Source organism: Natator depressus, chromosome 1, assembly GCF_965152275.1.
Source record: "Natator depressus isolate rNatDep1 chromosome 1, rNatDep2.hap1, whole genome shotgun sequence".
Classification (NCBI taxonomy): domain Eukaryota; kingdom Metazoa; phylum Chordata; order Testudines; family Cheloniidae; genus Natator; species Natator depressus.
The window spans coordinates 26,276,555-26,291,910 of NC_134234.1; the positions used below are offsets into that span (position 1 = coordinate 26,276,555).

The following is a 15,356-nucleotide window of genomic DNA, read 5'->3' on the forward strand; positions in this document are numbered from 1 at the left end:
TGCTGACAAGAATACTGTGGGAGACCGTGTGAAAAGCTTTGCTAAAGTCAAGAAACAATACATCCACTGCTTTCCCTTCATCCACAGAACCAGTAATCTCATCATAAAAGGCGATTAGATTAGTCAGGCATGACCTTCCCTTGGTGAATCCATGCTGACTGTTCCTGATCACTTTCCTCTCATGTAAGTGCTTCAGGATTGATTCTTTGAGGACCTGCTCCATGATTTTTCCAGGGACTGAGGTGAGGCTGACTGGCCTGTAGTTCCCAGGATCCTCCTTCTTCCCTTTTTTAAAGATTGGCACTACATTAGCCTTTTTCCAGTCATCCGGGACTTCCCCCGTTCGCCACGAGTTTTCAAAGATAATGGCCAAGGGCTCTGCAATCACAGCCGCCAATTCCTTCAGCACTCTCGGATGCAACTCGTCCGGCCCCATGGACTTGTGCACGTCCAGCTTTTCTAAATAGTCCCTAACCACCTCTATCTCCACAGAGGGCTGGCCATCTCTTCCCCATTCTGTGATGCCCAGCGCAGCAGTCTGGGAGCTGACCTTGTTAGTGAAAACAGAGGCAAAAAAAGCATTGAGTACATTAGCTTTTTCCACATCCTCTGTCACTAGGTTGCCTCCCTCATTCAGTAAGGGGCTCACACTTTCCTTGGCTTTCTTCTTTTTGCCAACATACCTGAAGAAACCCTTCTTGTTACTCTTGACATCTCTTGCTAGCTGCAGCTCCAGGTGCGATTTGGCCCTCCTGATATCTTTCCTACATGCCCGAGCAATAAAATAATCCTGTGTTAAACAGGATTGAAAGGAAAAGGGAGAGAAAAATCTGCTAATTTATTTGCCTTTTAATCATCAAAAACAGTATCTTCTAAAAATCAATTTAAGCCACCTAAACAAATATTGCCCCTCAGGCTTTAAGTCTTCGAGTACAGGAGCGGTTAAGTTGCAAGGTTTACATAATGAGCAGAGTTGACGATGCTTGTAATAAAGTGAATTAGCTGTTACATGCTGTAAAACAATGTGTATCTTCTACTGTTTTAATTTCCCTTATTGGTAGCTGGGGTCAAAGGTGTTGGGGAAACATCTGCATAAATTGCAGAACTCTGATGTTTAGTTCAGTGCTGATATTTTTTTAATATAATTTTCTCTTTTAGGGGAGAAAAGGGGAAAAATCTCCAGAGTGCTAGTATCGCAGTTCTGTGGTGTACCGTGTTACTCCATTAGCACTGGTCATTATTTCTTGCCCTCAAAGCAGTAAATACTGATTGGCCTTTCTCTTTTAGTAGCAGCTCTGCTTCTTTGATAAATCTTTCTAGCTTGGACTTTTATTTAGGTGCTCATTACTACTCTTGTAGAGTGGGCTTCCGGGTAACTTAAGCAAATGATGAGAGAAGAGGATGATTCATGTTGTATTACCACTCTGTTCTCTAAACTATATTAAACCAAACACTAAGATTTGTGTGGTCTATTCCGTGGCATTTCATTTTGGCATCACGAGTGGGTAGCAGTTGGGAAGGTGTCATCATTTTCTCTTCCCCCTCATCTGTCCCCCAGAACCCTAGGGGCGTAGGGGGGCATCTGAATCCCACGGAGGGGAGGTATGGTGGCATGTACCAATCCCACATTTGGCCTGAAGAGGGCCTGAGGGCGCAGTCAGCCTCACCCCACTCATCTGCAGTAAGTGTCACACCTGGAAGGCTAAAAGGGCTGAGCCTCCCCAGCTAAGGCCTGACCAGGAAGGAAAGTAGATCTCTGGCTCTCAGTGAGAGAAGCATGGCTGGAGTCAGGAAGCAGGGTGGGACTGCTGGCAGATAGAGCCTCCTGGAAGGAAGGTAGATCTCCAGCAGGGAGCCCAAGGCAGTTGGGACGAAACAGCAGGAAGTGAATCTGCCTAGGATTTGGTGCACTTGTGGAGGGGCCTGCAGGGAGCAGGAAGATGACAGCTGTGTCCGGGACTGCCCTGCCAGGGAAGTGGAGCAAACTCTCCTGCAGCAGAACCAGCTGGGTTGCAGAAAGTGCTGAGAAGCCCTGCTGTGAGCCTGTGGAAGAGGCTTAGAGACGGGGGAGCTGGCTGAGGCAAGGCTCAAGACAGGGCAAGGTGGGAAGTGGTCCAGGAGGCAGCCATGGGTCTATGTAGTCAGTCCTTGGCTGCTTCCTCAAAGGTCCCTGGACTGGAACCTGGTGGAGTGGGAGAACCTGTGTTCTCTCACCAGCCCACTGAGGAAGGCGGAGCGGAACCCCCCTCTCCAACTAGGGGTAAGGACGACTGAAACCCCCCTGGTCCCAGGGATATGAACCAGAGTTCAGGGTCGGACTGAGGGTCCAGCATGAAAGTTGATGGACTGTTAGTTGTTGGACTGTTGGTTTGCACCAGAAGGGGTGGGAGTATGTGACCTGGCCGGGGGGGGAGGTGTCAAGTTGCAAGAAGAAGCAGACCACCATAGGGCCAGAACAGCAGTCAGCAGGGGCACTAAAGGAGGAGAGTCTGCTATGGCATGCCCAGCCTCCATAGGGTGTGCTGGCCGGTGAATCACATGCTTACAGGTAGCCAGTCTTGCAGAGCCCAGTGGGGCATTCAAGTGCCATTGAAGGGGAGCCAGAGGCTAGGAGAATCTGCATGCAGGGCAGGATTAAGGTAGTTGGGCCCAATGTACACCCCTTTCTGGGGGACCGATATGTGGGAACCCCTTGCTCTAAGCCTGGATAGACAAAGGCAAGCTGCCTTCCTGCCCCTCAAACTCAGCAGGTGCATGGTTTGCTACGGTGGGAGATGTGGGCCCAGGGGCTTCTTCCCTGGCTCTGGTAACTGCTGCTTCTCTCTGGGTGTGAGGCTGGCTGCAGACACAGGAAGACACTACTGCATTGGTTATAGTGATGTAACATTTTCCAGCATTCTCTCATAACTATGAGAACTGCTTCTGTAGGGCTTCCTTCCAGCTCAGAAATATGGTACCAATGGGGGACTGAGATTCTCACACCTCCCCTGTGGAATCACCACATGACCATTTTAATGTTCTACTAAAACAGAAATGTGCAGTTTGATGTAGTGTCCCGAGTATCTTCATTCTTCTTGCACATGTGCTCTCTCTCTCTCTCTCTTGTTTGCTGCTGGTGATTGTGATACATGGGTACTGTATAAAAAGCATATACTGTACTTCACATAGTAGACAACAAAAGAAGCCAACCCAATAATTAGTCACCCTCTGCCCATTGGCAAAGAGATCCATGTGGGTGTTGTCAAAAACTTTGAGAATAGCTGAGTGTGTATTGCTCTGTGCTGCGAAGCTTGCTCAGCCCGTGCTCTGTGGGGAACGTGAGAAGGAGTATGTTCCACTGCCAAGAAACTTCTGCTGAGGATGCTGAGCTGCTGGCCCCCAAGAGTTCAACCTTTAGGACTGATGGGAACTACTTCTCGCCTTTAGGCCCCATTGACCCTTAGCTCTTGCAGTTAGGAATACGAAGGGAGTTTCTAAGGAAGCTGGGTTCTCCACCTTTTCAGCATTTAACTAGCATCACCAGCCCTTTGAGTGGTACCTAAAATAGACTAGAATGAGCCTGAAGGTTTTCGGGGACTAACAGTTTAACTCTAGAAATATTTCACATTTTATAGTCTACACCCAGGGAGAGCAGTCTTGTGACTAACACACCGGGCTGGGACTTGAGAGATCTGGGTTCACTACTGTGCTCTGCCCCAGACTTTTCTCTGTGGCTTTGGGGAAATCACCTAATTTCTCTGTGCCTCAAGTTCCCTGTGTGTATAATGTGGTGCTAACACTGTTCTACTTTACAGAAGTGTTGGGAAGAGAGATTGATTAATTGCTTGTGTGGGCCTTAATTACTTATGTGGCCCCCATTAAAGTTGTGAATACTTTACCCTCCCAAATACAGAAATACTCATTAGATCCCATCTGATCCATGTAAATAAAATGTCTTTTGTGAGAGGTTGCCATCTTATATCTCACTGTCTCATGGAAGGAGGCTGAAAGTTTGGTGGGCATCCTCAGTAGGACAACTTGGCTAAGCATTGTTTGGAAGGGATCCCAGTGGTTTTCATACACTTAAACTGAGATACATTGTATACAGAGAGAGCTTATTTTGTGAACCACTAAAGTGCATCCACTTCTGGGAAGGAAAGTAACAAAACAGAAGTTAGCATTACACCACCATTTACGATAAGAAATGAACTTTCAGTTGAAACTGCAGGGTAATTTAGCTCAGCAGAATGTGATATCTTATGGAATAACACTATAAGGTGGCTTGTGACTATTAAATAACATACAAGATGTTGGGGAACCTGCCCAACAGAGTGGAATTCAGAGGTAATGCAGGACAGCCATTAAATCCCAGTATTTTGTTCTGTTTTTTTCTCGCTTCAGTTAGTATCAGAACCTTAAAATTATTTAATCATGGGTTTTTTAATTCCCTTATTTAATTCTTCAGTATCTTCAGTAGCACTTCTGCATGAATATCTATCTTCTGGAACATTCTGAATTGACCTTATTCTTATGGAAATGCGATCTCCCATTAATTTAACAGGATGGATTTGAGTCTGCTGCTGTAAACCCAGCTGTTCAGTCAATGAACTAGTTCAGTGTTTTTTATTGTGGTTGGTTTGTAGATTAGGGCCACACCAGAAACAAAAGGAAATAGCAGATACTGATGATGAAGTTGGTATTTGTGTGCAAGTCCACTTCTGGGTTTTGTTAGCTTTGATTTTCACTAGGTCGTGCGAAATAAAATGTCTGCCTTTGCCTAGCTAGTGACTGTCTTTCATTTCCCCTGAGTTTAAAAAAAATGGATAAAAATATGTGCAGGGGAGAAAAGTTCTTAACTTGAGACTCCCAAACAAACAGGTCAGATTTAAACACAATACTAGATCATTCTTATATGAATGTGTCTTGTGCAAACTGTATCAGTCAGTTGTAGAGTGGATTGTATTAATTTGCAATGGCAGCAGTTAAGTCTAATAATTACTTTTCCTCCATAGTGGAAGCCTGTAGCAGATTGTTTTTACATGGCAATCTGTGATTGATAGATCAGTGAAAATAGGACCAGAGAGGGTTACTGCTTCCTAACCGCTTCCCCTTCAAATTAAAATCGTTTGAAGAGTGCATTGTGGCACGTGCTATTGGAATGAGCCAGTCAACACATTACTGATGAATTCTCTTAAAGCAACGAACTTGTTAATGCATTTTATTTATGGAAATATGCAATCATAATGTGGGGAATCCACTTAAAACAAATGTGCTTCTGATACAATCCCCAAACCCATCGTCAAACTTCCTGTCCATTAAAAGGTATATTAGACAATAGAAATTGACCTGGTGAAAGTCCGTTTGAGAGTTGTTCTCTCTCCACTGATTTGAAAGATGTGTTCTATTTAAATATACGGTGGAGCCTTCATTGAAATGAGTAACCAACCTTATGCTTTTATCAAGTTTCTACCAAATAGCTTGTCACTCACTTGCACTGGTGGATTTTTTTTCCTTCTTGTTGGATCATTCTGAGATGGATGGGTGAGGTGGAAAACCCCCCAACCTTTAACAGTCACAAATTGGATGGCTGCTTTATTCTTCAACACCGCTATAAAACAGCTTATTTTATATCGATCAAACTAAGGAGCTAGCAAAGTACAGTGTTAATTGGGTCCACTGGAATTCTTACCCCCTGGGACCGAGAGCTTCGTTGGGCGGGGGGGAGGGGAGGACGAACCCATGGCGAGCTGCATAAAATGTAAGAGCATTAGACATCCAGGCTTCTGCCTGCATTGCTGGAAAGCGGACAAGGCAATTTTTGCCGAATTTGGCAACTTATTGTTTCATTCCCGTTCATTTTTGGAATTTGGAATTCCTTTTTTTGTGGAGGAAAAAATAATACATTTTTATTGTTTTCCTCTCCTTCTTGCAAAACTGCGGAGCTCTGCTTTGAAAACTGCTGCCATAGAGAGCAGTTGCTTGGCTATCCTGTTAGCATTGTTCTAATGCTCATTCCATATGTATGTCACATAGGAGCTCTCTCCTCCTCCTCCTTTGCTCCCCTTCCCCCAATCCAGGCATTTGCTTTTTTTCCCCCCTCCTTCCTAAAGACCGACTTTATTTGTATCCAGAAAGCTTGCAAGCAGGGAAATTCAAACTTAATGATCCTCTGCTGTGGGTTAGGTATACAGCCAAGGCCAGTTCCTCTCAGTGAAAGTATGCTCTATTTTTGCCTCTCTTTTCTTATATAAGCACAAGGATTTTTAAGAAATTAAGATCTGTAGTTCTTGTTGCTTTTCCTCGTTACCGTGGTAGCATGTATCTCTGTTGCGGAAGAATGAAGCAGGCAGGCTGGAGTTTTTTATGTTCAGTGCTTTTGGGACTGCTAGAGAGAAGTCCACAGAGAGATGTGTACAGCAACCATGCCCACTGAGTTTATTATGCTTATTGGTCACTTATTCTGACTAAAAGGTAAGGGCTTCTGTAATTTTTCTGTTAAACGTCTTCGTGCATTGTTTTGTGCAATGTTTGTTTGTTGTTTGCAACTAATTGGCTCATGAGGAGGAAGGATATGAGGGTTTTTGACTTACACTATTGTACATCATCCAGTCAAAGCTCTTTACATCTGAGGAAAAATTGTTGTTTCCTGAAAATTTTCCTTTTCATCACAAGTAGTTCCCCCACTTGACTCAATGTTGGTTGAAGCATAAAGACAAAATATTAACTTTGCATCTTATCCTTTCTGTTCCTCTTCCCCAACTCAGAAATATGCTCTGTGTTTCAGACACACTCTCTCTCTCTCTCTCTCTCTCTCTCTCTATTTGGCAGCATGTTCATTGTTTCCTTTTACAGTAATTAAATATACTCAAACACTCTTTGCAAGGTAAGAATGCCTTAGTTCAGCAGGCTGCAGCTTATGCCAGTTTTAAAATTATTACTTGGATTACAGTGCATACTGTGGAAAGTTATTAGTTTCCACAGAGACCAGTTTAACCTGGGGGGGGGGGGGAATAGGTTTGCACGGAAGCTATCCTATACTGTGCATGCATATGGGCTTAGAGAAGCATGTGAGATATTCTTTCTTCTTAAGTATTGTGCAGAAAATTAAGTTGTTGATTGTTTTTTATCTAAGGTTGTCAGAAGAAAATGAGTGGTTGTGCACAAGGACAGCCTACAAGGCTTTTACATTTATCCTTTATAATCACAATCAGATTTGTATGTGTATGATTGTGTATGATATACTGAAACATACAAAATGTTATGGGAGGAATGAAACCTTCACTAAACACAAAGCAGCGGAAGATGCTGTTTGGACTGTGTCATTGTGATCTTTATACTGTAATAACCTGTTAAAGCCATAACTTAGATGAGCAAAGAAATTTTTTGCATATGTCCATCCTTTTAAAAGCTCTTCGTTCAAGAGGGCTTTGTTTTATGAAACATATTCTGGCTTTGCAGAATGAAAGTGTATGCACTTACTATAGATTGATCCCTTTAACTGTCACACATTCTGTTTATTTTGGTGGTTTGTCAGTAACATTTTTAAAGGTTGCATTGCTTTATTAGGTACTGAATTTGAAAGGCTCCATTTTATTTATTCGTTTATAGTTTTTGGTTCTCTGCATAGAAGATGCATCCTTTTAAGTGCTTTTGTTTCATCTGTTTTAAAATGATCAGTAGCAGATTCAGCTGAGCAAGCTCCTTTACTAATCTTACTTTGCCTTGTGTCTTGCCTGTGCATATTTAAATAACTGGTAATTCTGCGAAATGCCCAATGCTTTTAGTTTGCAGTGCTTTAAACTCCAAGGTATGAAGAAAGAGACAGTGGGCCCATCTAAAGGCATGAATTTCTTCATTTACAACAACCGTTTTTGTTTTTTTTTAATGTCATTTCAAAATGGGATGGATATTTGCTAACACATGCTCTGTGGCTGTATTTTCCCATGATTGCTGCTTTATATCCATACAAAGAAAACAATCATTTAGATAACAGGTTGCCACTGATGTCCTTCTTAGAGTATAGAAATGAAGAAGCAGTAATAAGTTGAAAATTGGCATCTGCTAATTATGCTGAATACAGATTGTGAGCTCTTTGCAAGTCTTCCCTTGTTGTTAGCATATTTTAGCACTGGCAACCAAGGGAAAGTGACTTGACTGTTCCCACATTAAAACGATGACTGGTGAAGACGTGAAGTTTTTTTTTCCTGTTTGTGTTCTCTCTCAGAAATGGAAGGGCATCATATAGCCATATGGTTGTGTGCCTCTGGGGAAATTGATTAAAGATCATTGAGACATAGAATTGATTAAAGATTCCCAGGTTTCAGAGTAGTAGCTGTGTTATTCTGTATTCGCAAAAAGAAAAGGAGTACTTGTGGCACCTCAGAGACTAACAAATTTATTTGAGCATAAGCTTTCGTGAGCTACAGCTCACTTCATCGGATACATTCCACTGAATGCATCCAATGAAGTGAGCTGTAGCTCACGAAAGCTTATGCTCAAATAAATTTGTTAGTTTCTAAGGTTCCACAAGTACTCCTTTTTCTTTTTAAAGATTCCCAGTGATTCATTCAGACCTCATTGACATGCAGGTAACTTTCAAGCACGAAACTTCGTCCTCAAACTAGGTTAACACTTGGGAATTTGAGATGTTCTTGGTCGCTGAATGTTTGATTCTGTTGTGCTTCTTGAAGGGGGAAAAAAAGGGTTCATTTTTATCTCATCTGCAGGTATTCACAGCAAAGTATTCCTTGGACCACCTAATTCTAAAATCTGCAAGTGTGCATCTGTCCCTAAACGTAAGGCGTATCCTATCCGCCTCAGAAGTCATGGTTTGGCCCCTCTGCTTTCTCACTGTATAACAACAGCCCTAGTCTGTGGGGATTGAACAGGGACCTCTGTATCTGAAACTCCAAATGTCCATTGCTTGTGGCAAAAGGACCCTGTCCATCCATTTGGAGCAGCCACAGAAGATTCATGAACCTCTTCTGTGGTTCAGCCACTAGAGGGGGGGAAAGAGCCACACTATTTTAGTGTGGATTATAGCTGAGTACCAAGTTTCTCTGAACAAGGGATAAGTTTTCTGTATATTGCAGTCCTTTGCCCTGCCCCACAGTCTGTCCAGGTTGTTTGTCATCAACACCGGTTTTGTACTTTTAGGGTTGTTCAACTCAGGGCATTGTCTATGTCTCACATACCTTACACACACATTTATCTGCTTCCAGACTCCCTCCTAGTTATTCCTAGGATGGAGCCCTCTCACGGAAAAGTGTGCACTCGGAAGAGTAGGGGAGCAGTTTTTGTGCCATCTGCTAATAAGAAACCCCCACGGGGCTGGCTGTTTCTGTTATTCAACCAGTCTGCAGTGATAGATGGTACGGGAGCTGTATTGTGGGCAGCAGGGTTGATAAAGGACTCCGGTGCTTTCATATCTTGATTGTTGTCTTGAATGTAGTGCTTGATGGTAATTAGCCAAAATTGTCACTAACTGGTGTCTTAGTGGCTTGCTGATATAAGTTGGTGGTGTCATTCTAGTTCTTAATGGACGTGCATTTCGCATAGTTGGCACTAATTGATTTTAACTGTGTCCCTTCTCAGTGTTCTGTACAGAGAGGCAAAAGACTGAGGGAAATGGTAGAACTTTCCTACAGCGGTTCCTGCAGGTCAGGGTTGAGGCTCATTGCAAGGGCAGCGTGGGAATCCTGTGCACTGAATTTTTACGTGTTATGGTTGTGTCTTCATCTTTGCTCAAATGTCGGCCTAATTGTGCTGAAAATTGTCCTTGTTTTTTTAACAAGATGTCTCAAATTTGGGCTCAAAATGGGATTTTCTTTATGTGTGTGTGTGTGTGGGGGGGGTTTCAATTAAGCATGAAAATACCCTGTTTTCAGTTTAATTGCAAAAAATGTCTGTGTCTCTACTGGGAATTCAGCACATTTCTTGAGCACTAATGGCCTGACCATCGTCCTTTGCTCTTGTGGGGAGCTCTTTAGAAATAATGGGTCTATTTGTGAGATTAACGGTTGTAGATTTGAGCCTTAAATTCACTTAAAGGGGCTGATCCAAAGTCCATTGAAGTCAATGCAGCCTTTTCCTTGACTTCAGTAGACATTGGATCAGGTTCTAATAATGTGTGTGTTTCTGTGTGCCCACGCGTGTAAAAACACAAATTCGTTGGGAGCTTTATACTTCTAAGATAATATGCAATTATTAAAGTACAAATATTCAAAACTTTAAAATATTGTTCACCATGAGCCCAATCCAACGGCCACTGAAGTTAATAAAAATTCCCATGTATTTCAATGGGTGTGGGGACCCCCCCCAATAAACAAAAGAGCATTTTTATAATGAAGTGTTTTTCTCTGCCGTCTCTTCCCTCACAAGTAAATAAAAGATCAGTTTTTCTGCATGGGAATGTTGACGTTTAAACTGACACAACTAAGTGACCTAAAGAATGGCTTACTGCATAAATAGAATATGCAGGGTTTGGTTGTTTGAACTGCATTAGCATTATAATGGAGAACTGCATGGTGGGTTGGCTGAGGTGGCCAGGCAGAACTGGGGGTGCTTGTCCTGTGGAAATCCTAAGAACTGGGAATTCTTTTCTGAGCCATAAATAAATCAATCTGTGTCCTGAGCAATTAATGCATACAGAAGTGTAAACAACTTTAAGCCATTTGGGGTGTTCAAAAAAAACAACAACCTTTCTGTTACTTTTTGTTTTTGTTGTTCCTCTCCATGTTCTGACTTAGTTATTTTAGCTGAAAGAACCAGATAAGTACATTTTCCATCTCAAGGTCAAGTTAGAGGTGTAACTGCTGCTAACTCCCATGTCTAATCTAGTGCACATTGTGCTGAAACTCTGCCTCTGAAACATATAATCTTTCGGAAACATCTAGGAATCCCCGGCAGCTTAGCACAGAGACTGGAGCTGCCGAGTAAGGAATACTGTCCCTTTGGAATCCTCCTTCAGCTGCTAGTGCTAGTTATCCCTCAGACACCAAGTAGATTGTTTAGCTGTCAGCAATAATATTGTGAACACATATAGTGCTTTTCATCAAGGGATCTCGAAGTGCTTTGCAGACATAAACTAATTAAACTTCACAACATCCCTGTGAGGCAGATAAGCAGTAAGCACAACTTACAGATAAATAAGATGAAGCACAGAGAGGTTAGTAGCCTGATTTTCCATGGAACTGAGCGCCTGATGACATTCCCACTGGAGTGAACATGAGCTAAAGGTGCTCAGTATCAGGCCATAAATGACTTGGCTGAGGTCACACACAAAGTCAGTTGCAGAGCTAGGAAGAAAGTTTACAAGTTCTGACTGCCACTCCTGAGGTCTAACCACTAGAATGCTTGTACCGGCAGGAGAGGTACCCCAGGCAGGGAGGTGTCTCTTTGTTTTGCCCTGGTCTGAATAGAGTCGTCTTGCTGAGGATTTTCTAGTTAACTCTGCTTGTACCTTCTGTCATCATCAAAACAGCAGCATTGCTATTTCATACCAGTAAATGGGACTTTTAAATACATGTGTCCAATACGGAGGCAGTGCAGGATTAGTCCCACCCCAATTCAGTTCATGGAGATAACTACAGATTTTCCTCTTTGCACTTCCCTGCTATGATCTTTTAGCTGCTTCTTACAGCTGTGAAACCATTTTCAAAGCTGAGGATCTCTTGGGAAAGGGACGGTGGAAAAACAACTCTGTATAATAACTTGGAAGAAAGCCTCAGGTTAATGGATGTATGAAGCATGAAGAAGACAGATATGGGCAGGGAATAAAATCCTTGTGCATATATCCATCCACCACATCAGAGGTATTGTTGGAACAATGAAAAGAGGAAAGATGCAGCAAAACAAACTTTGGTATTTAGGAAGGAACAGTAGAGTGGTTTCCAGCATCCAAAAGTAGCTGAAGAAGAAAGAGTGCTTACTGTGAGCTTTTAATGCATGAATGAAGTCCATGTCTTTCATCTAGTAGAGGCTGGAGTTCCCCATGGATATCTGATCATTATTTGTAACAGAAAAGAAAATAAGGGTTTACAAAGGTGTAAGACTCAACGGCTGTATGACTCAGCCTTCTCTTTCTGTAATAAGGTAGCCCCTATGATCATCACTGTAGAAGAGACTCTTTGAGCTGCTGTCCCAAATGGTCCATTAATGTCGGATGTTGAAATAGGCTCAACAGATTGGCATGTGTAGATTACTGGAAAGTAAGACCTCCTCATTGATTACTTTTCTAATCAGTTATGGGTAATCAGTTAAACTGGAAACTCCCTTTTTCTTATGATTATATCGAGGAGATACAGCTAAGGGCAATAAGATACCTGCAGTATATCTTCTTGAATTACAGTGAGACTGGAACTAGGTCATTGCATCCAGAGCATAGGAAGTTATGGACAACTGCTGGTTTTGGCGTTGTAGTGCTCTGAATAGTAAGGAAGATGTTAATTTGAGTGGAATTGTCTCGGACTCTGTCTTGTATTGACCAATCTTACTGTTAGGTAGACAAATTAAGAAATTAATGCTGTAGAAATGGATGAGCTAGATGGACAGTGCAAATGAGGCTAGGGTTAGCTACCCCAGCTAGCTAGAAATATCAGTTATGTTTTTAAGAATCAGTTTTGGGAAAAATCAGGTAATTATGGGACTACGAGCATGACTTCAGCAATTAAGATGTAGTACAAGAAAAACGAATAGCACATGTGTAACAAATAAGATATTTTGAGAAAGTTAGTGGAAAAAGGAGTTGCCAAGGAAGTATGGGTATTATTTCTAGGACCTTTAACAAAAGTTCTTTGGTATAGTAACCTACTAAAAAGCTTAATCTAACAAAATCAACTAGTGTGGCAAAAAGGTGAGTTTCAGAGCCAGTTCAGATAATTCAGAAGTAGGGTATTTGTGAGACAAAACAGTTTGTGATGGAGGGAAGAGATTAGTGGATTGCTGCAAGAATCAGCATTTGGGCTGGATTGTCACATATATATGTCACTGATCTGGAAGAAGAAATGTTCAGTAAGGAGACAAAATTTACTGACGGCAAAATTCAAAGAATGATATTCTTAAACAATACAAGGAGGCCAAAAGAGCACGGCAGATAAGTTGCCTTCAGAACTGAATGTACAGGTAATGAGTCTATGACCTTACCTGTGGAAAAGAGAGATAACCTCCAAGAGCCATAAGTGACAAAACACTAAAGTAGGAGGAAAGATATGGTGATAGGGTGGCTAAGACTTCTAACATAATAGCAGCAAAAAGCCAGTTCTCTGATAGAATAAGTATTCGGATAGGAGTTTTGAGCAGATTGTTCTAGCACTTACCTATATGTTTTGGAGGTAATATTTGAAATAATGTATGGAATTTTGTCTATATTCTTATATTAAGGGCATTGCGGATGTGGAAATGATGCACCAAGAGGAAACTTGAATTCTACAAGCTGCAAAGGTCATGGAGAAAGATGAGATTACTGAAGATGTTGGAATTCTGGGGTGTATATACACAACAAAGCTGTGTCAGCTGCTAAAAGTAGAGGACGCCAAAGCTCAGTGAAAGAATGGCTGGGTCAATGAACACAGTGGAATTTCTTTAAACTAAGGTGGTTATATGGAGTAAGCTACTCGGGCAGTGATGAGAGCAACTAAATGTTTTCCTGAACAGAACCTCAGAAACTTTTCAAGAACAGAAATACTGTGCGACGGTACAAGTGCTCACCTCCCCCCCCCCCCCCAAAGTGGAAATCAGTTTCAGATTGGCTTCCTGCCCTTAAAATTGCCCATGGTCCTAGAAAATAACACTGTGTGTGGGATAAAAATGATGGGAAATAAGTATTTGTTTTTAAATTACTTTCAGTAAAGCAGCTGTAACTCAGCCCATGAATAGGCTGATTTCTCAGCCTTAAAGAAATAAATTTCAGACAACTAGTTCCCTGGAACTATGGTGGAAGGTTGTAAAATTTCTACTGATGCACATTTCAGCGCCACTTGGAAGTTGTGTGCAAATGAAAATGTCTTTGTATTGTTTTTTGCTGGTTGTGAGATTTAATTGATGCTCAGAATTAAAGGTTGTTTTTTTTCCCCTCCCAAACAACTCACAAAGGTGGCTAACATGCATGAAGTATCACACGATACAAGCAGAGGCTCTGTAGCAAGATGCTAAGAGGAGACTGTTCATACATGGCAGATAAAATGGTCCTTTCTTTAAAGGTAGCTTGTTAGCTTTTTTTCAAGCTGTAGCATGTCTAAGCTATCAGTGCATCAGCGGCATTGACAGTTTTCACACTAATAAACTGTCCAGTGGTGTTGGAATTTACATTCTATGTGGTGATTTAAGAGGTACATTTATACAGTACTCTCCAACTTCATTACAACACTGTTTCCTTGGATACTGAGCATTTAGCATATCATTACAAGACAAACATTAAAGATGCTTGGTTATTCTAATGGCTTTAATAAAGGTTTCTCCCTTAGTTCATGAGTGATTGTTATTCTCTTTACGAGAGAGGAAAAACAAGAGGCAAATTATTTTGTCAGCTAATTTGTGCGGCTCACTTTGAGCCAAGAGCAGGTTATGTTTCATAATATGTGCAAACCTTGCATGTTGTTAGTGGAGTTATATTGTTGAATGCGGTTTAAATAGGAATTGAAGTGCCGCTATTCATTTCAGCTTCAAATTCATGCTGTTTTGTTTGCAAAGACTCTAACAGCAGTGAAGAAAAGCTGTTTAAATCCTGGGTGACAAGTAAAATCTGCCATGTTTTTAAAATGACTGATGCGAAGTGTAGTTTTATACTTAATGTGTCTTTTTAAATAGTATTACATATATATTTTATGGTACCTTGGTAGTTTTGGTTAAGTTTCTTGTAACTACTGTTTTTTGTAATAGAGAAGCCTTTCTCCCTCAGTCTATACCGTGTGAATATCACTGTAAGTCAGCATTTTCCAACTTGGGTGCCTAAGCTAAGGTGATGAAATCTGTAGTCATCCCAAGGATGTATCTATGCTGAGAGTTAGTGTGCGGCAAGCTGGGTTGTAAATTAATAACAGTCTAGCCTGCTGCACACACATCAGCCCAGTGGACCCTGCTACTGTGCACTAACAGTTCTGTAGTATGCTATGATTACTGTTGTTTCATTGTGGCCAGAATGTGTAGTATCCGCCGTATGTCTGTATGTGTATCTGGATTTTTGATAGCACTATAGCTTTGCAGTACATATTACACACATCAATTATGTTTACTAGAAACGGTACTTGATAAATATTGAGAACTCATTTGGGAGGGCGGGGGCGGAAATATTTTTACATGTCAAACAAAATCAATGTTTAACTGTTCTTTTGAGACCGCTAGGGCCTTATGAATATCCTAGAGCAACAAGGATTTAGACA

The 15,356-nt window shown here is 41.6% G+C and overlaps 1 protein-coding gene across 6 annotated transcripts in view; it reads left to right on the forward strand.

The window, feature by feature from the left end:
* The window catches only part of FAT3 (FAT atypical cadherin 3), a 558,201-nt gene that overhangs the window by 84,884 nt on the left and 457,961 nt on the right, over nt 1-15,356 (forward strand). Inside the window, exon 1 of one of the 6 annotated variants that reach the window (XM_074956547.1) lies at nt 6,160-6,450. The exons of the other annotated variants lie outside the window; for them this stretch is intronic. The gene's annotated coding sequence lies outside the window, so the exon portion shown is untranslated. Of the gene's footprint in view, nt 1-6,159; nt 6,451-15,356 lie in introns of those variants that run through there. 6 annotated transcript variants of the gene reach the window in all.